A 21,945-nucleotide genomic window follows, 5' to 3' on the forward strand; every position below is an offset into this window, starting at 1 on the left:
CCCAGCATTAGACTCTTTTCCAATGAGTCAACTCTTCCCATGAGGTGTCCAAAGTACTGGAGCTTCAGCTTTAGTATCATTCCTTCCAAAGAAATCCCAGGGCTGATCTCCTTCAGAATGGACTGGTTGGATCTCCTTGCAGTCCAAGGGACTCTCGAGAATCTTCTCCAACATCACAGTTCAAAAGCATCAATTCTTCCAAGCTCAGCCTTCTTCACAGTCCAACTCTCACATCCATACATGACCTTTGGAAAAACCATAGCCTTGACTAGACAGAATTTTGTTGGCAAAGTAATGCCTCTGCTTTTGAATATGCTATGTAGGTTGGTCATAACTTTTTTTCCAAGGAGTAAGTGTCTTTTAATTTCATGGCTGCAGTCACCATCTGCAGTGATTTTGGAGTACTAGGAAGCAAATATTGTGCATGTGTAATTCCTTGTTGCAGAGTGTAATTTTGAGATCTGGTGGGTATAACTCTCCTGCAGTCTTGTTATTTTTTTATTTTGTTAACTCTCATTTTGAATCCTCAGCCACTTCTCTTCATTTTAATTCTCAACTGTTTACATTCACACATATATTGCTTTCCATGTAGTAAGGTATCTACAACTTGGCACCAGCAGTGAGCTGGTACACATGATATGAAAACTGAAGAAAGTCCAGTGTGGCTTATCCACACTCATTACTGAGACTTATTTGTATGTCTTGTCATACTGTGAAAGATAGAATTTTATACCTAGAACACAATTTATATGCCTACCCACTTGCTCCAAAAAGGACCCACAGTGGAAGCAAGGGGCAAAGGACTTAAAATATCAGATTGGGCAGGAAATCTAAAGATAATGGATCAAATCTTGGTCATTTTATACATGAAGAAATAGGCATTTCTCTGAATTCTTAAGTATGGACATTGAAAATGAGAATTTGTTTTTTGAATGCAAGTGAATTTGTTCTAAACCACCAACATACACTATAATATAAAAAATAAATAGGGGATATATAGGTAAGTAGATAGAAAATAAATGATAGACAGATGATAGCTAAATGATAGACAGACACCCAGTATATAAATATTAAGCTTGTTCAGTCTCAGTTTGGGGTGAAGCAGAAATACAATCAATATTAAATACAAAACACAATATCGACTATCTCAGTTTTTTTAAAGAGGAAGATAAGCCAGAATTGATGATTGACTCCTTCCCTCTTATCCACTTGACAGATTAAAAAAAGGAGGGTGGTTAAAAAGAGAGAGGCTATTCTATGAGGGTTTTGTTTTTGTTTTTGTTTTTGGTTTTTGAGAAGGCAGTACTGTGAGGCCCTATCTGCCAATGGTATAAAGTGGGACGAGTGGAATGTTACCTGATGAAGAGAAAGGAGGAATTTGATATATCTTTGCTTCATTACATAGACTTGTTTGTGCCTCCTACCTGGGAAATCTAGAGACAGGACACAAGAGAAGTGGAGTGGCTAGTTGATTAGGCAGGGACATGGAGAAGACATGCTGCTACTGCAAATACCATGTACTCCTAGAGCACGTGAACGTAAAATGAACAACTCTCGGGAATAAGAACATGTAGCAGGGCCTGAAAGGACAAAGCTTGATTATGGCAACATAAGGTGACAACTTCCATGTTGCTCTAACTCCACTCCCTCAACTACTTCAACCTAGCCACACCACAAATTTTAGCTAAGTGGGTGAGGAGGTGGGAAAGCTTGCAAAGAAGGAGAACTCCATCCTGTCCTTCCACAAGAAGCTAGCAAGTGACATGTCCACCAAAGATCATGTAGATTTTATCTTCAGTTAAGTGAGTTTCATCACCATTAAGAGCATGTAACATCTAAGATGAAAACATGCTGGGTTTTTTTGTTTTGTTTTGTTTTGTTTTTTAGTGCAACTATATGACCTTTTATTGTGGGAGTAAGTAAGCCGAAAGGCAGGGGAATGCCTGGGTTTTCAAACAAAGGGCAAAGGAAGAAATTTATCACTGAACACAGTTTTAACAGACAACCTGAGAGAAAAATAAAGATGCTTTCTGATTGTATCTGTGAGTCCTGGTTTCTCAATGCACTATTGCAGTGTACAAACCATTTCTGCTTTCAATAATAAAAATGTAGAAATATGTACTTTCAGAGGACATAAAATTTATAAGTCCGTTAGACTCATGTGTAGTGAAAGAACTATTGTTTTATTGCTCAAATCTTATCTCTAACCCAGCCTTAACTCTCCAAATAGTGGACAACATATTTTAGTCAATTTAATGTGTTTTCTTACTCCAAATGGGCTTCCCTTGTAGCTCAGTCAGGAAAGAATTTGCCTGCAGTGCGGAAGACCCAGGTTCGATCCCTGGGTTGGGAGGGTCCCCTGAAGAAGGAAATGACAACCCACGCCAGTATCCTTGACTGGAAAATCTCATAGACAGAGGAGGCTGGTGGGCTGCAGTCCATGGGGTCCCAAAGAGTTGGGCACAACTGAGCAACACTTATTTACTTAACACTCTAAATGAGTATTGTTTCAGGGAATTCAGGATATACAATTCAGTCTTCTAAAGGTGAATAGTCATTTCACAATCCTCCCTTCTTTTACTTCCTTTGTTCTTGAGCTTCTTTCAGTTTCTAGGATGAAGAGGAGAGTTTTGTTTTGTTTTGTTTTCTGGTTGGCTTTTGATAAAGTGCAGCTTACCTCCTTTCATTTATGTGCTGTTCATACCCTTGTATCTTCTGCTGAAGCATCCACATGAACTAATTTCCCTCCAGTAATCAGCTCTGGACATTTGGTGTTCTTCTCTCTAGCACTGCAAGTCCCTTTCAGGACTGCACGTCCACTGTTTCACTCCCTGCCAAGCTCCACCCCTCTCTCTGAGAGACAGAAATCCTTTCAGCTCTTTCCCCTCCATGCCAGGGCCATAAAGAGCGGGAATTTGCAAAGGTAGCTCTCTCCAGCCCCCAACCCAGCTGCCAGTGTTATCCCACGGTGCAAAACCAAACGTTGGTGCCAGGATATAGATTAACAGACACCAATGTGGGTAATTGACATGGGAGTCTTCAGGATAAGAGAGAAAATTGAGATTCTGTGGAAAACATGATCAGCTCTTTAATAAGAGTTCATGTGCCCAGGAGAAAGAAAGAAGGAAGATATGTACAACAAACCTCCTTGTAAACATGCTAAAGATAGACTTCTTGGCTAACACATTAATTTATTCATCAGTGACCCTTTATTTATGTAATGTTATTAACAAAATGTGAGTAGTTTGTCTAGCATTGCTTATGGCAACCAAATCTTAAATATGGAGATTTATAGGCATAACTACCGGGAAGAAGTTATGTAAGTATGTAACTATCTTAGTAAAATATGTTTCAGGAGTGAAATGTCTCCATTTTATGTACATAAACCAGCCATGTATATTACTTAGAATCATAGCATATTAATCTGGATGGCGCACATCCTAATGTGGTGATAAAAGACCTACTGAAAAGTGTTTATGGTCTCAAACCTCCAAACGTATCCTGTATACCCTCTAAATGATCAGTAAAGGTTGGTCCTGGGTAAGATCTCTGATTACTGTGAATCCAACCTGACAAGTTGATTCTTTCTGTTATGTATAACTCAGTTTCACATCCCAAATATAGAAGTTATTTCACAGATTGATCTCTGTGCAGGTATCAATGTTTTTAAAAAATTTTATAATGTTAATTTGGCTAAGATTTGATTATGCTGTGCTGTGCTTCATTGCTCAGTTGTGTCCAACTCTACACAAGCCCATGGACTGTAGCCCACCAGGCTCCTCTGTCCATGGCAATTCTCCAGACAAGAATACTGGAGTGGGTTGCCATGCCCTCTTCCAGGGGATATTCCTAACCCAGAGATTAACCCAGGTTAATCAGACATTACAGGCAGATTCTTTACCAGCTGAGCTACCAGGGAGCCCCAAGATTAGATTATTTCAAGTGAATGAAGGGATTTATAAAATTTTGCAAAAAATTGCAAAGGAATGTGTTTTGCTGAGCATCTATTATAAAGCAATTGTGTACTCTAGAATTATTTCTCTGTGTGTTTTCCCCTCAGATTTTATTTCAAGAAGTGACAAGCACTGAAAGTTAATAGAGTAGTCAGTGGACATTGTTGACCTTAAAAATTCAATAAAAAAGTCTCTAGCCAAAATGAGTTTATTTGAGAATAGCAGAAGAATTGTAATTTGGAACAAGCAAACTATGGCAAATCATAGGCAAATCTAAAGAGACCAAGGGAAGGTCAGATGTTACTGGGTTTTAAAAGGAAAGCGGGAAAGGCTGTGTCTTATCTGTTTGAGCTACAAGCAGTGGGCAGCTTGTTGTTGGGTCAGAAGAAGGCAATCATCTTTCTTCCCACTGAGGTCAGTAAACTGTGGTTAGTAATACGTGCTTGAGGTTCCTTCCTTCTTGGCTTCCAGACTCCATTTTGACTTAGGTTTCCCTGTTCATTTTCACAACACACATCCATCATATACCTGCAGTCACTTATTGTTAACATTTTTCCATGTCTGTTTTATCTCTGAGTATAGATATAAATACATATTTTGCTGATCCATTTTAAAATAAAAGCTACAGATTTTATGATGCTTTATCTATAAATATATAAGCATGTATTTACTAAGGCATTGATTTTTACATCCACCCTATGATTGTTATACTCAAGGACACTGATATTTATACAATTATACTATAATACCTATTGAGGCTAGATCCCAATGTTTCCAATTTCCCAATAATATCTCTATAGCTGCTCTTAGTTTCTACTAGTGAATTTTTTATAATTTTCTCATTTGGAGGCAATATATACTTAGTTCAGATTTAAATATAGAAAAGAAATGTATTGCATCATATAACTGAGAAGATCTGGATTGATTTTAGGCAGAGTTTTCATGCTCAATATTAGCATCAAGCCTCTCTCTCTCCCCCTCCATCTTTCCACTTTACTCTCTTTTCTAGTATCTCATTCTCATGTAGGATTCCTCTATGTTGTGCAAATTGAGCTTACATCATTTACAGTCTTAAGTTCAAAGGAAAAGAATTATTTTTTTATCTAAAAATTATAGCAACCATCTTCAAGATTTATTTTCACTGACCGCATCTAATTTGTGGTCGTGGGCTACTCCTAAAATGAAAATGTTCAAGCATGGGACACAGGTAAATCCTTAGAGTGTGGAGTTGACTGCCTAAAACATGGGGCAGAGAAGGGAAGGAGTAGTGATCCAAAAGGGAAAAGCACACAGGTTGGTTTAAAAACAGTTCAGTTCAGTCGCTCAGTCAGTTGAGAATGTAATGATGAATATAAATATTCCAAGCCTAGAAAGCTCTCACTGTGTGGTTGGGGAGATGAACATGTAAACAAATGCACACAACACTGATACCAAATGCAATAGTAAAGGCATAATTCACAGTAAAATCACAATATAACAATATTCATTAAGATGCTTTTAAATCCAGAGTATCTACCTTCATATGTGAAATAAATAAAATACTCATCCTGCTTTTCATTCAAACAAAATATGCTTATGCAATTATTTGCTTATTTTGGTTTGGGAATTGTTTTATAAATTAAGTAGCTGAAAAACTCCAGAGTAATCTTCTCAGGGTTAAAGGGTAAAAAGTCCATTACTTCATTTCTACTTTTGAACACCCATTATTTCCAGTCATTCTACTAAGCATTGGGATAAAAGATGGTCCTTGCTTTCAAGAAGCTTAAAGTTCAGTAAGGCTGCAATAGAAAATCACCTTAGTTGTGATGCCTGTCTTTATTTATGGGTCCCAGAGCTTATTCTTCTCCTTGACTTCACCTATTTCTCATTTCCTGTCAATGCCATGAATACTCTTGGTACCCATTTTGCTCTGATTTCTGTGTGATATGTACCTTCTTGGTTCCTGGCTGTCTACCTAAGTTCTAGCCACATCACTTTCCTGACCCCAATTTTTCATGTATGTCCTCTGCTTCACTTCCTCCAACCCAGTAAGTTTATGACTTAGTAGCATGAACACCATTGTGTGATAATGCCTGCAAAAGCTCAAAGCAGAAGTAGTAATATCAATGTCTTATACCTCCATGAGCAATAACAAATCAAAAGTAACACTGTAATCTACCTAAATATTAATTATGGCATCTGCTAGCTAGCTAACTAACTCTAAATGTAACTATTTTCCTGCCCAAATCTTGCCTAACAAATGCAATATTTGAAAACTTCATTTTTAGAGTATTTATTATTAGAAGCAACATTATTTTGCGCACTTTCATGTATATGTCAATGCCCAACTCTATCAATTTTCTTGGAATAAATTATTAGAATAATATAAAATGGGAAAATAGTGGGATAAAAGTCACAAAAATATCAAAGATTCCTGCATGAATATTGACAAATTACTCTCCCCCAATTGGACTAACTTTCACTCCCACCAGTATTATGTGAAAAAGCTTTTTTAAAATTTCCTAATTATTTATATCATCATTTGTTTCAAATCTTTGCAAAAATAAAAGGCAAAAGATAGTCTAACTAGCTTAAAATTATTTATTTGCTTGCTAATGTCAACATTTATAAATATATTGATTATACATTCAGATTTTTTTCTATGTTAAATATATGTGTTGTTACTTTTACCTAAAGTAGTTATTAGGATGTTAATGATGATCTCATGAATGTGTATCTATACTTATTAACATATATATACTAATCTATTTTCTACAATATTCATGGTAAATATTTCTCCACTTTGTTGGCTGTTAAATATAGAATCTTGTTTAATGTTTTGGATTAAACATAAAATACATGTCTTCTGATGGCTGGATTCACCTCCAATTCATCTTTATGTCTCAGTATGCCACTATAAGAAGAATACTGACATTTTTGCTTCAAACAAGCATCTGTGCACATGTATATGTAAACATTTCAGTAAGTGATGTGACCAATTTTGTTATACACTTGCAAAAAGATGGTTTGACTCATCATAAATACAGCTAATGATATCAAGAAACCAATGTCTCAAGGTGATAAAAGTAAATTAACTCCCATTTTTATCTATTGTTAAGTAGCCTTATTTGTGTTTTGGCCAAAGTGAAGGACAAGCTGTCAATTTAATGGAGATACATCATTTCTAAAAGTTTCATCCTTATTAGAGTGTGAAGGTGTGATTGGGCTGATGTTTCTTTCAAAAGCTTTTCCGAATATCTTTATTGTGGCTTTAGTCATTAATACCCCTCTCTCAACTGTCCATTAATAATACTAAGTTTGACAGTGTATCTATGTTAGAGACATTCTGATACTAACCAGATAGATCATTAACCTGTGGTTGTTTTATTTTTTCCTATCAATTCAGTCATAAAGTACTATAAACAATTGTCCACTAGTAAGAAGAATGAGGACTTGACAACTATCTTATAACTTCTAAGTGCACAGTTGAGTGTTTTCCCTTGCATCTTTTAGACCTGTGGGATATCTACTGTATATTTAAGGAGGCTGAGGTCACAAAGAGTTGGACACAACTGAGTACATAAGCAAGCAAGCAAGGTAAACAGAAGATATTTTCTTTTTCCTAAAATTGAAGAAAATTATCATTGGATTCCTGAATTACTGTTGCTCCTCGACTTGTTAGCTTCTATTCATTTACTTTCATGGCAGGTAGACATCTTCACGTTTAATTTCCATCTCTAGTACTGCCCCTCACTGCTTGTTCTGAGTACTAAAGGGAAGAGGAGATCAAGTTTGAGGAAAAAATCCTAGTAGGCTCATACTTTCAGGTTCGCAGTTTACTGGATAAGAAGAAAAATGAGATAACAAATTCTTTACTGGAGAAAACTAACAATGACAAGAGACACACTAAATTATGCAACTACCCAGGTTTCTGACACGAAGCTGTAGAATGAGTGGGAAAGACAGGAAGACAGTATTTGTGCTGAATAGCTGAGCCCTGGGAATGTAAGAGAAATGAAGTGAATAGCTTATCCAAAGTGTAGAGAATCTTCTTTTAAGCACATTAACTGGATGACTGAAAGCATCCGTCAGGGCATAATAGATTATACTCTGGGCCAACTTGACATGTTATCCTTCCTGCATGTTATAGAAATGGAAGATACCTATAGCCATAATCAACCATTTAAAAGTAAAAGAAAGAACCTTTTTTTTTTTTTTTTTTTAATACATGAACACAGTCTTTGGAGTAATTCCACGGAACAATTTCTCAAGCAGGGTTTGTAGAGCGCCCTTTGAAAATTCCATCCAGTAATAATTAGTGTCTTTAGAAAACCAAATTTGCATCAAAGGAGACATTTGTTTGCTATAAACTCTCCTCATGATACACACTTAGCTGTCACCATCTTTGTTGTCATAGATTCTTTGAAGTGCCAATTCTTAACAGCCAGAAGCTTTCAGGCTACAGAAATTTGCTATAGTTTCTTATCAGCTGTCTTCCTTCTTATAATTCAAAGGACCTAGCCACACAGAGAGTTCATATAGTGTGCATGCTAAAAACTTTATTTAGCATGTTGCTGGTTTCAGTTCAGTTGCTCAGTCATGTTTGACTCTGTGTGACCCCATGAACTGAAGCACACCAGGCCTCCCTATCCATCACTAATTCTCAGAGTTTACTCAAACTCATGTCCACTGAGTCGATGATTCCATCCAACCATCTCATAGTCTGTCATCCCCTTCTCTTCCCACCTTCAGTCTTTCCCAGCATCTTATCCTCCCATCTTCAATCTTTCCTACCATCAGCATCTTTTCAAATGAGTCAGCTCTTCAATTCAGGTTGCCAAAGTATCAGAGTTTCAGCTTCAACATCAGTCCTTCCAATGAACACTCAGGACTGATCTCCTTTAAGATGGACAGGTAAGATCTCCTCACAGTTCAAGGGACCCTCAAGAGTCTTCTCCAACACCACAGTTCAACAGCATCAATTCTTCAATGCTCAGCTTTCTTTATAATCGAACTCTCACATCCATACATGACTACTGGAATAATTAGAGCCTTGACTTGACAGACCTTTGTTGGAAAGTAATGTCTCTGCATTTTAATATGTTGTCTAGGTTAGTCATAACTTTTCTTCCATAGAGTGTCTTTTAATTTCATGGCTTCAGTCACCATCTGCAGTGAATATGGAGCCCCAAAAAATAAACTCTGTCACTGTTTCCACTGTTTCCCCATCAATTTGCCATGAAGTGATGGGATAGATGCCATAATCTTAGTTTTCTGACTGCTGCACTTTAAACCAACTTTTTCACTCTCCTCTTTCACTTTCATCAACAGGCTCTTTAGTTCTTCTAAACTTTCTGCCATAAGGGTGGTGTCATCTACATATCCGAGGTTATTGATATTTCTCCCAGCAATCTTGATTCCAGCTTCTGCTTCTTCCAGCCCAGCATTTCTCATGATGTACTCTGCATAAAAGTTAAATAAGCAGTGTGACAATATACAGCCTTGACATAGTCCTTTCACTATGTAGAACCAATCTGTTGTTCCATGTCCAGTTCTAACTGTTGCTTTCTGACCTGCATACAGGTTTCTCAAGAGGCAGGTCAGGTGGTCTGGTATTCCCATGTCTTTCAGAATTTTCCACAGTTTATTGTGATCCACATAGTCAAAGGCTTTGGCATAGTCAATAAAGCAGAAGTAGATGTTTTTCTGGAACTTTCTTGCTTCTTCAATGATCCAACAGATGTTGGCAATTTGATCTCTGGTTCCTCTGACTTTTCTAAATCCAGCTTGAACATCTGGAGGTTCACTGTTCATGTAGTATTGAAGCCTGGCTTGGAGAATTTTGAGCATTACTTTGCTAGCATGTAAGATGATTGCAACAGTGTGGTAGTTTGAGCATTCTTTTGTATTGCCTTTCTTTGGGATTGGAATGAAAACTGACATTTTCCAGTCCTGTGGCCACTGCTGCATTTTCCATATTGGCTGGCATATAGAGTGCAGCACTTTCACAGCATCCCTTTTAGGATTTGAAATATCTCAACTGGAATTCCATCATCCCCACTAGCTTTATTTGTAGTGATGCTTCCTAAGGCCCACTTGACTTCATATTCCAGGCTCGAGTCTGCCTCTAGGTGAGTGATCACACCATTGTTATTATCTGGGTCATGAAGACCTTTTTTTGCATAGTTCTTCTGTGTATTCTTGCCACCTCTTCTTAATATCTTCTGTTTCTCTTAGGTCCATACCATTTCTGTCCTTTAGTGTGCCCATCTTTGCATGAAAGATTCCCTTGGTATCTCTAATTTTTTTGGACATCTCTCTAGTCTTTCCCACTCTATTGCATTCCACTATTTCTTTGCATTGATCACTAGGAAGGCTGACTGGTTTATTCTGTAACTAACATTGAATAATGAAAAGGCTGAAAAATTATTTATATAAATACACAGGGTACACACAAAAAGCTGGAAGCTATATCAAGGAGAGACATTTCAAATAATCTTATCTTTTGAAGAAAAGTGAAACACAAAGGGAACACACAGACAACACTATCAAGAGATAAGAAATTGAGCTTAATTTTGATTTAGAGTGGAATTTAAAAATTGTAAAAATACTATGCTTTTGAAAAACACAAAGTAGAATTCAAAATCATTTTTACTCATTAAAATGCAATAAAGATTTAGGTAGCTTTTGTTGGAATGTCACTCAGGATATGTCACCTCTAAAACTATATAAGATCACTAAATGGGTTTTTTCACAGATTTTAGGTACATGTTAAAGTTAATTTCCAAACAGAGATTTTGGCTTCACAATACTGACAGGAAATGTGGCTTTCATGGTTTCCTGTAGGTTGTTCAAACTACAAACTGTTCCAGGAGTTACCATATGTGTTGGCATCTCTCTCTAATCCAGTTTTGAAGGACAAGCTAAATCTAATGTAGAACTTCTAAATATGTGAATAGAGTGTCTTGTAAAAATATAACTCAAAAAATAAAATAAATAAGTTCAACAGACTTTACTGTAGACTCCAAAACCAGAGACAGAAAGGGAGAGAAACAGAGTTTCCAAGTCTTATTTTCCTCAATTAATAACAGTGAAATTGTAGATATAGAAAGAGTTAGAAAAATTAGTAAATACAATTCAATAATACAGCAGCAGCAACCAATTTCAATCATGCTTTGTTTTCTTAAATAGACGCTGGACTGTTTTACCTGGGTGTTTGAGGGTGGTTGATACAAAGCTCACTTGTTCTATACCAATGAGTATATATCTCTGTGTGGAAACCCTGACTCAAGGAATTTGATATATTTTATGCTTTAACTGGACATGGAACCACAGACTGGTTCCAAATTGGGAAATGAGTACCTCAAGGCTGTATATTATCACCGAGCCTATTTAACATATATGTAAAGTACATCATGTGAAATGCCAGGCTGGATGAAGCACAAGCTGGAATCAAGATTTCCAGAAGAAATATCAATAACCTCAGATTTGCCGATGACATCACCCTTATGGCCATAAGTGAAAAGGAACTAAAGAGCCTCTTTCTGAAAGTAAAAAAGGAAAGTGAAAAAACTAGCTTTAAACTCAGCATTCAATACATGAAGATCATGACATCCGGTCCCATCACTTCATGGCAATTAGACAGGGAAACAATGGAAACAGTGACAGACTTTATTTTCTTGGGCTCCAAAATCATTGCAGTCAATGACTGCAGCCATAATATCAAGACGCTTGCTCTTTGGAAGAAAGGCTATGACCAACTTAGATAGCATTTTAAAAAGCAGAGACATTACTTTGCCAACAAATGTCTATCTATTCAAAGCTATGGCTTTTCCAGTAGTCATGTATTGATGTGAGAGTTGTACTATAAAGAAAGCTGAGTGCCGAAAAATTGATGCATTTGAACTGTGATGTTGGAGAAGACTCTTGACAGTCCCTTGGACTTCCAGGAGATCAAACCAGTCCATCCTAAAGGAAATCAGTCCAGAATATTCATTGGAAGGACTGATTCTGAAGCTGAAACTCCATTACTTTGGCCACCTGATGTGAAGAATAAATTCATGGGAAAAGACCCTGATGCTGGGAAAGATTGAAGGCAGGAAGAGAAGGGGACAACAGAGGATGACGTGGCTGGATGTCATCACCGATTCGACGGACATGAGCTTGAGCAAGCCCCTGGAGTAGGTGATGGACAGGGAGGCCTGGTGCACTGCAGTCCATGGTGTGCTTAGTCGGACATGACTGAGTGACTGAACTGATGGACCTTAAAAATGACATTTTTCTAAAACTATTCCAAATTTCTAAGGAAATTTCAAAGTAATAAAGTTTAGCATCCATATTGTATATCAACCATAAGTGAGTGAGTGAAGTCACTTAGTCATGTCCAACTCTCTGTGACCCCGTGGACTGTAGCCTACCAGGCTCCTCTGTCCATGGGATTCTCCACACAATAGTACTGGAGTGGATTGCCATTTCCTTCTCCAGGTGATCTTCCCGACCCAGGGATGGAACCCGGGTCTCCCACATTGTAGACAGGCGCTTTACCATCTGAGCCACCAGGGAAGTCATGGTCCATGTTAAATACAGAATGATATCTCCATGTGAATCAGAGAGACCTTATCAGGCATTCAAACATGGGTGAGATACTGACCAATGCTCTTTTGCATCCGCTTCCCTGTATTTCTTCTTTAATGAACAGTGTTGCTGCTGCTGCTGCTGCTAAGTCACTTCAGTTGTGTCCGACTCTGTGCGACCCCATAGATGGCAGCCCACAAGGCTCCCCCGTCCCTGGGATTCTCCAGGCAAGAATACTGGAGTGGGTTGCCATTTCATTCTCCAACGCATGAAAGTAAAAAGTGAAAGTTAAATTGCTCAGTAGTGACCAACTCTTCACGACCCCATGGACTGCAGCCTACCAGGCTTCTCCATCCATGGGATTTTCCAGGCAAGAGTACTGGAGTAGGATGCCATTGCTTTCTCCAATAAACAGTGCTACTGTGTTAATAATCAAAGGAAGCCAGATTAAAAGGCAGAATGAGTCATTAATTAAGCAGAGAGGAGTATAAAACACAGGGGAACCACCAAAACACTCTAATAGCTCATCAACTGTTAAATTCTCAATTTCTGTGTGGGCAAAAGTGCTATGCTTGCCGCTCCCTTTCTCCTCACTCCGTTTCTTTGACTTTGTGTCAGTGCCCCTCCACATCCATGGCTAAGAAAATAATACAGCGAAGTCCAAAGTTTAAAATTGAATCACTATAAAAGTTCTCCATTAAAAAATGCATAAAATTCATATAGGGCACTGACTTTAATGAAACAACAGCTTTACCAACTGAAGGTGATAATCTTCATTGTTAATATTGTGCTTTCTCTATCTTTATCAGCATCACCAATATACAACTCTTTTTCATTTTTCAGTTCAGTTTGGTCACTCAGTCATGTCTGACTCTCTGCAACCCTAAAGACTGCAGCAGGCCAGGCTTCATTTTTAGGAGATTTTTATAAAATAATATGATCAATGTAAAAATTTGACCAACTGATTACAAGTTAAGAACATGGGCTTTGAAAACCATTGATCTATGTCTTCCTTTAAATAGTTCAATACAGGATACAGGATGCTTGGGGCTGGTGCACTGGGATGACCCAGAGAGATGATATGGGGAGGAAGGTGTGAGGGGGGTTCAGGATTGGAAACTCATGTACACCCGTGGCAGATTCATGTCAATGTATGGCAAAACCAATACAGTATTGTAAAGTAAAATAAAATAAATGAATAAATAAATGCATGTTTTTAAAATTCAACAGTTTTGCATCTATAAGGTTCTTGTCCCCATATTTAAAAGAGAAAAATCCCTACTATCTGTAAGGTGAGTGCAGAGAAAAAGAGACCAAGCCAAGCAGTCAGGCAAGAAAAGGAAATTTATTAGAGGGAAAAGAGAGGGTGACTGGCTCTTAAGGAGAATCAGCGTTCTCCCTTTCTGATGGAATCTTTCTTGTACCCCACCAATGAAAAATTCTCTGAAGGGATGGTCACGTAGCCGGAGGTCTGGAATCCAGTGGTCTTGCAGCTTTGAGAAGATAAGCACCAGTGAGACAGCAGGATAGCTTTTGGTCAGTTTGGTCAGTCCCACAGATCACTATGATTTATTCTTTGTTTGCAAGGTCAACACAGCAAGCCATCTTATCAATGAGAGCCCTGGTGAGCCCTATCACTACCAGTCCTGAGTTCAAGTTTATATTAATGATATATTTAAGCACACTTTGTTGAACTTCACTGTTTTCCACACATACTGGATGCTTCCATGAAAAGCATGATGATGATACTAGGCGATGACACAGGTTTGCTTTCGCCTGCAGAAGTGATGTGTATAACATATGGACACGAGTCTTGAGAAGCATCATGTGATTTCACATTACATCTCTTTTTTTTCTCTTCCACAGATTGCAAATACTTCAGACAGCAGTGTTCCATTGGCTGGATACCAGAGTGAAGGTGATGCAGAGCAGAATTACAGACAACATTCGGTGGACATGTGGCGTAAGCAAGAAATAAGTTTCTAATTTTATAGAACAGTGAGAATTGGGGTTGATATTGCACCAGAAGATGGCTATTCTGAAAGATACAAGCACACTTAGCAGAGTACTGGTGCATGATAATCATGATGACTTTGATTATTAACAATGAGAGCTTTAATAATCAGAATATTTCATCTTCTGATAGTTCATGAGAAAGAGGTATCCTAAAATAAAGAAGTATTGTTCAGATTACAGAGACCTGTTAAGACAAACAGCAAAATAGTGAATTCCAGGGTATGACTAAAGATACTTTGCTTGTCCAAACTTTAGTCAGATCCTCTGAACCCTCTTGCTAACAAGATTCATATGTATACTTCTTACAGAATCCAGTTTTAGCAAGAATCCTACTATATTAGCTTAAAGTCTCCACTCTATACATCTGATCACAGGCCCAATATGCGCTAAACCCCAGATGATATCTGGTCATTCTTGCCTGCTTTCAGCGAGAGTTCTGTTTGGTAACTTTAAGCTGGAATCCTTCCAGACTTGATGTCTCCTCTTACTAATTTTCCATTCACCAATTACCCAGTCTCCATGTTTGCCACTTGACTGTAAATCCCCAGGTATTCTATTCAGAATAAGCCTGATATTTTGAATTTTGTTGTTTTGTTATCCAGCCTGCCTAGTCTGTCATTCATTATCTCCTGGAGTTTGGTCAAATGCATGCCCATTGACTTGGTGATGCTATCTAACCAGCTCATCCTCTGCCAGCCCCTTCTCCTTTTGCATTCCATCAAATCAATTCAATTAAGAATTTAACCCAGTTTTATTCTGGAGTCTCTCTTCCCCAATGGCAATATTTTTTTCATAATAAAATCTATGTTAGCCTCTTTAACTTTTGCCTGGCTCGGTTTTTTATTTAATAAGTATATGGTGAGTTCAGCACAGATTTATCCTAATACCAGATAGTAAATTTTGTAGCTCAACAAGATTTACCATTTAATTTTGAATACATCACTCGCTTCATTTTAGCATTAGGGAAACTGACACCTTCTGAGCTGAGGAATTTTCCTAATATCACTGAGCTATTAAAGAAAAAAAAAATCTAGAATCCAGGTCAAATTATTCATTGATGCACAACTGTTAGCACTGACCCATAACTAAAATATAACACTGTCCATATATTTGAGGGTAAAGGGGAGGAGGGGAATCAAATACTACACACTTGTGAATTATTTGTTGTTGTTGTTTAGTTGTTAAGTCCTGTCAGACTCTGGAACCTGTGGACTATAGCTGGCCAGGCTCCTCTGTCCATGGGATTTCCAGGTAAGAATATTGGAGTAAGTTGCCATTTCCTACACCAGGGGATCTTCCAAACCCAGGGATCAAATCGATGTTTCCCACTTGGCAGGTGGATTCTTTACCACTGAGCCTGGGAAGCCCACATGTTAATTATTAAGAAAAAGGTAAGTTTTTAGGTATCTATATTCTAAGGTAGGCAAGCAGGAAACATTTTTAAAAGATAGTGTGTATGTAAGCATTTTGATACAAATGGCAAATTTCTCTCAAAATGGTTCATAAAATGTGACTTAATATGTTGCTAGATAACCACACGTGTGGAGAAAAATTTCACTTTTCCTGAGAGGACAAAACCTCAGTGAAGTCTTACGGCCAGTGATAGATGTTAGGTCTCATCGAAAAGACATGACCAAGGTGAAGGTTTGAGGTACAGATGGGGCAAGCTTCTGAAGAATTATTTCCTCACTAAATAGTAAGAGAGAAATTGTGAAATAAAATTGAATATAGATAAGTCATCTATTTAATGAGGTGGTGAAGATCAGACATGACTGAGCGACTGAACAACTGAACTGAACTGAAAGCTTAGGAAAGAGCAAAGACTTAGAAGTTTAAAATTCCATTTCAGGAGAATTTTGGAGAGGTGAGAAGATAATACACAATCAAATTTATGGGCTCTTTGTGTGGATTGCTTGCCTAGTTATAAACTGAGACTTCAGATGGTATGAGAATGAATAACTGCCTGGCAATAAAGAAACCAGATAATTTGCGGTGACGAACTTGAAGACTTGGGAAGCCTCAAGAAGAGTATTGGCTGATTCTACCCTGAGAATACTATTTTGTCTGCCTGTAATCAATCTTTATCCAAGGTATTTGTCAAAATGCCTGAGGACAGTTTATAAAGACAGGTGATGTGTCTGCTTATGCACGTCCTTGCTAATGAACTTTGTACATTTCATAGAATTCACTCTATGATTAACTTTCATTGTAACATGTTCCCCAGTAGTGGGTTTATGGATTAGGAAATGTCAAAGGTAATGATAGCTGCTACCAAAGGTAAACCTTCAAATTCCAGTGTATAAACACAGCAGAGCTTTATTTGTAATCAAGAGCAAAGGATTCTCTACCCTTTTCAGTATTCCTTTTAAGATTTCCACGATCAAAGAAGAGGAGCTAGACTTAGACGTGATCAATCTCGTCCATATGTCATTGATCAAGTATCATCACAGAGCCCCATAAAGGATCAAGGAGAAGAGAATATTGTTCTATGCTGGACAATACTATTAACCGTAAAGGAAAGCAAAACCTTGGTGGAAAGATATCTCTCTGTATCGGTCCACTTCTCTGATCATCAGATAGCCTTGAGCCTTGTAGTTTCTTCTTGAAGCATCTATTTCATACTCCCTCTCTCTCAAGAGTAAAAATATACTGCAGTCCACATGTAACCTTGGTTTGCTTTACCAAGTATTTTGCCACTAAATAACATGGGACAGTTTTTGGAAATAGTAGTATCCCAATTCCATACAGTTAAGGAACTATGGCTGATGGAACAACTATTCCCTAAAATTTCAGTGATTTGCCACAATAGTTTATATTTGCTTATATAACTATCAGTTGGTTGTGGCAGTGGTCAGGGTAAGGAAATGCTCAATAGAGTCATTCAGAAAACACACCATCTTCAATGTGTAGCTCTCAAAGTCATCCTGAATTTTAATATATTGCTAGGAATAAGAAGAGAGGGCATGAGGAATCATATGTGGGTACAGGCTTTGAAGCAGTATACGTCATTTTTGTTCACAATTTCTTGTCCCAAATGCACTCACGTGGCCCTAGAAGATAATAGGAGACAGGAAATGTAGACACACTCCACCATGGAAAGGGAACAGAAATCTATGTTCAATAACCAGATATTGAGCTTCCCAGGTGGCTCAGTGGTAAAGAATCTGCCTGAAGCACAGGAGATGCAGGTTCCATCATTGGGTTAGAAGATTCTCTGGAGAAATAAATGGCAACCCACTCCAATATTTTTGCCTAGGAAATCCCATGGGCAGAAGAACCTGGCAGGCTACAAGTCGATGGCATTGCAGTATTGGATATGACTTAATGACTAAACAACAAGCCAGATATTCCAAACCCCTGCTCATCTCTTATTTCCAGAGGTTAATGATAATCAGGCAAAAACTACTTGATAATTTCTAACTGGTCAAATAAGATGAAACCAACGGTAAACTAAGTGCTTTAGTGAATGTTGTGTGTCTTGTTCTGTGGGTCTGACAAAGCAAGACACAGTTGCCTCAATGCTTTCTATGTCATAGAGGAAAGGGACTATGAAAGAGGTAATGAGTCACACAGCATATGTTTTTTATGTACAAGTCTTTCTAAATCTGAGTTCAGAATGAATTTTTTTTTTGCTTTTTTCTAAGTGTTTGTTTTTATTTAATTTTTATCATAAAACTTCATACAGAATCCTCCTACAGTAAATAGGACCTTCCCTGCAATTTTTATAGTGTCCTTCAGTGCAAGCCTACTATAAAAAATTAATCTAAAAAGTTGAAAAATGCAGTAATAGAAATATTGCCTGTTGATATTCTGGCTTTGTTCAGTGGAACATTTTCAACCACCTAGTGCTGGAATGTAGACCTTTCAGGAGTCCCTCATCCATTTTAGCTTTTCTATTGAATGTTATTACATTTTAAGGGGTCACCCTGAGAAAGAACCAAATTACAGATAGTCTATCTACTCTTAATATCAGATACATATGGTTTAAAACCCAGCTCAGTAGAGAGAGAAACACCCTTTACTTTTGAAGTTTGAGATTCTAAGGCAGACTCTATTTGAATAGAAAATCTTTCTACTTCTGCATGAAGTTGAATCAAGGAAATATCACTGTTAATGGGACTATTTTCCAAAATTTGCTATTGTACCCTCCCCATGGAAGAATAGGTAAATGAGGGTGACCCAATAGTACCTTCCAAGGTTCCTGACCAAAAAATTATTAGGTTGAAAAAAATCTCAAAATATATTGTTAAGGACCTGTATAACATTATTATCAACATTGATTTCTTACAGCTTTATTCCATTGATTTTTCTACTCCACTGAGTCTGGGAAATGAGAATATTTGAAAACTGCTAGAGTTTTTAAATACCCATGCACTGAGCCATAAGCTCCTTCACAGTCAAATATGTCAGCTTTTAATCTTGGTAAAACAATTAAAGGAATTTTTTTTGAGAAAACATAGTCCTATGGGACCAAAGGAGCTTGATTTTCCCTAAAGTGTTTTTCATTTTGTCAAATATTAGAGAACATATTTCAACATATTTCAAAGTGAGTTCATTTTCTATTTGGTGTCTGTCTATAAGTACATTGAAGAGTGAATCGTCAATTAGGTTATTGGTAGATGGTGACAAAACAACCCCATATCATTGCTATATAAGATATTGAATATGTGTTGTACCACATTAAATAGAAAAATGAGGTAATAAGCAAAATTGTGATAAACCACTGCATAGAAAAGAAGTGTAAAGCTCTGGAGACAAGCAGGAATGATTCTCTGATTTGCATTTGATCAATTGTTACTTGATTCTTGATTCATCCTGAGACTCTCTGTCCTGATTCTGACTTTCCTGAGAGTTTAGGTGCAGTACCGTGAGATCATCAACACCTGTATTAAGTTCTTAGAGGTTAGCTTATTAATGCTTTTTGTGCATTGAGTTACAAGTCATAAAAGGTCAATAAGAACTGTCAATGGCTTTGAGCTATTCCTAATAGATTTCTCTAGTGGGTGATTTGGATCATAAAAATGATCAATAGCTGATAAGCACTTTAAAATTCTGTGTAAACTGACATTAGAATGCTGGCCAAAAATGTCCTTGCAAATTATCAGGAAAGATCCAGGCATACTTTTTATGCTTATTAATTCATTTTGTTCATGTACATAGAAATGTTATTGAGTCAAATCTGAGGTAGGACCTATATAATCATCTCTAACTTAGACAACTAAATTAACCATGTATCTACCCTCTATTTCAACTCTAAATATTTGTGCTGTTTTCTACTTTAAACTTACTTTTTAAATTTTTTTTCATGCAATTTTTAAAGATCACACTCCATATGCAGTTGTTACAAAGTACTGACTATATTCCCCTTGTTGAACAATGCATTCTTGTAGTCTCTCTTATAACCAATAGTTTGTACCCCCCACTCCCCCATCATTATATTGTCTCTCCTCTCACTCCACTGGTAACTCTCTCTATCTGTAAGTCTGTTTCTTTTTTGTCATATTCACTAGTTTCTTGTATTTTTTAGATTCCCACATATAAATGATATCATATTGTATTTGTCCTTTTCTGTCTGACTTATTTCACTTTAGCACAATGCCCTCCAAGACCATCCATGTTGTTGCAAACGACAAAATTCAGTACAGTTCAGTTCAATTCAGTTGCTCAGTCGTGTCCGACTCTTTGCGACCCCATGAATCGCAGCACGCCAGGCCTCTCTGTCCATTACCATACAGCTGAGTAGTATTTCATTGTTTATATATATACCATGTCATCTTTATCCATTCATCTTTGATGGACACTTAAGGTTGTTTCAATATCTTGGTTATTATAAGTAATGCTGCCTTGAACTCTGAGATGCATGTACTGCTTCAAGTTAGTGTTTTCATTTTCTTTGCATATACAGCCAGGAGCAGAATTGCCGAATTGGCTCAGAGGTTAAAGCGTCTGCCCACAATGCGGGAGACCCGAGTTCGATTCCTGGGTCCGATCCCTGGGTCGGGAAGATCTCCTGGAGAAGGAAATGGCAACCCACTCCAGTATTCTTACCTGGAGAATTCCGTGGACAGAGGAGCCTGGCGGGCTACAGTCTATGGGATCGCAAAGAGTCTGACACAACTGAGTGACTTCCCTTTCACTTTTCACTTTCTGCATTGGAGAAGGAAATGGCAACCCACTCCAGCATTCTTGCCTGGAGAATTCCAACGACGGGGGAGCCTGGTGGGCTGCCGTCTATGGGGTCACACAGAGTCGGACACGACTGAAGTGACTTAGCAGCAGCAGTGTTCCATATAGGGCAAATTTTAGGATTATCTGTTCTAGTTCTATGAAAAATGTCATGAGTACTTTGCATTAAATCTGTAGATTGCTTTGGGTAATATGGATGGTTTAACAATATGAATTCTTCCAACCCACAAATGGAATATCTTTTCATTTATTACCCTGCTTATTTAACTTACATGGAGAGTATGTCATGAGAAACACTGGGCTGGATGAAACACACGCTGGAATCAAGATTGCTGGGAGAAATATAAAAAACCTCAGATATACAGATGACACCATTCTTATGGCAGAAAGTGAAGAAGAACTAAAGAGCCTCTTGATGAAAGTGAAAGAGGAGAGTGAAAATGTTGGCTTAAAGCTCAACATTCGGAAAACGAAGATCATGGCATCTAGTCCATCATTCATGGCAAATAGATGGGGAAACAGTGGAAACAGTGACAGACTTTATTTTGGGGAGCTCCAAAATCACTGCAGATGGTGACTGCAGCCAAGAAATTAAAAGATGCTTACCCCTTGGAAAGAAAGTTATGACCAACCTAGACAACATATTAAAGAGCAGAGACATTACTTTGCTGACAAAGGTCTGTCTAGTCAAGGCAATGGTTTTTCCAGTGGCCATGTATGGATGTGAGAGTTGTACTGTAAAGAAAGCCGAGCATGGAAGAATTGATGCTTTTGAACTGTGGTGGTGGAGAAGACTCTTTAGAGTCCCTTGGACTGCAAGGAGATCCAACCAGTCCATCCTAAAGGAGATCAGTCCTGGGTGTTCACTGGAAGGACTGATGTTGAAGCTGAAACTCCAATACTTTGGCCACCTGATGGGAAGAGCTGACTCATTAGGAAAGATCCTGATGCTTGGAAGGATTGGGGGCAGGGGGAAATGGGGATGACAGAGGATGAGATGGCTGGATGGCATCACTGACTCGATGGATATGAGCTTGAGCAAGCTCCAGGAGTTGGTGATTTACAGGGAGGCCCTGGCATGCTGTAGTCCATGGGGTTGCAGAGTTGGACATGACTGTGTGACTGAACTGAACTGAAATTTTATTTACTTTTGTTGTCTTCAATTTCTTTCATCAATGTCTTACAGTTTTCAGAGTATAGTATTTTCACCACCATGGTTAAGTTTTTCCCTAGAGAT

This window comes from Budorcas taxicolor, chromosome 12, assembly GCF_023091745.1.
Source record: "Budorcas taxicolor isolate Tak-1 chromosome 12, Takin1.1, whole genome shotgun sequence".
Taxonomy (NCBI): domain Eukaryota; kingdom Metazoa; phylum Chordata; class Mammalia; order Artiodactyla; family Bovidae; genus Budorcas; species Budorcas taxicolor.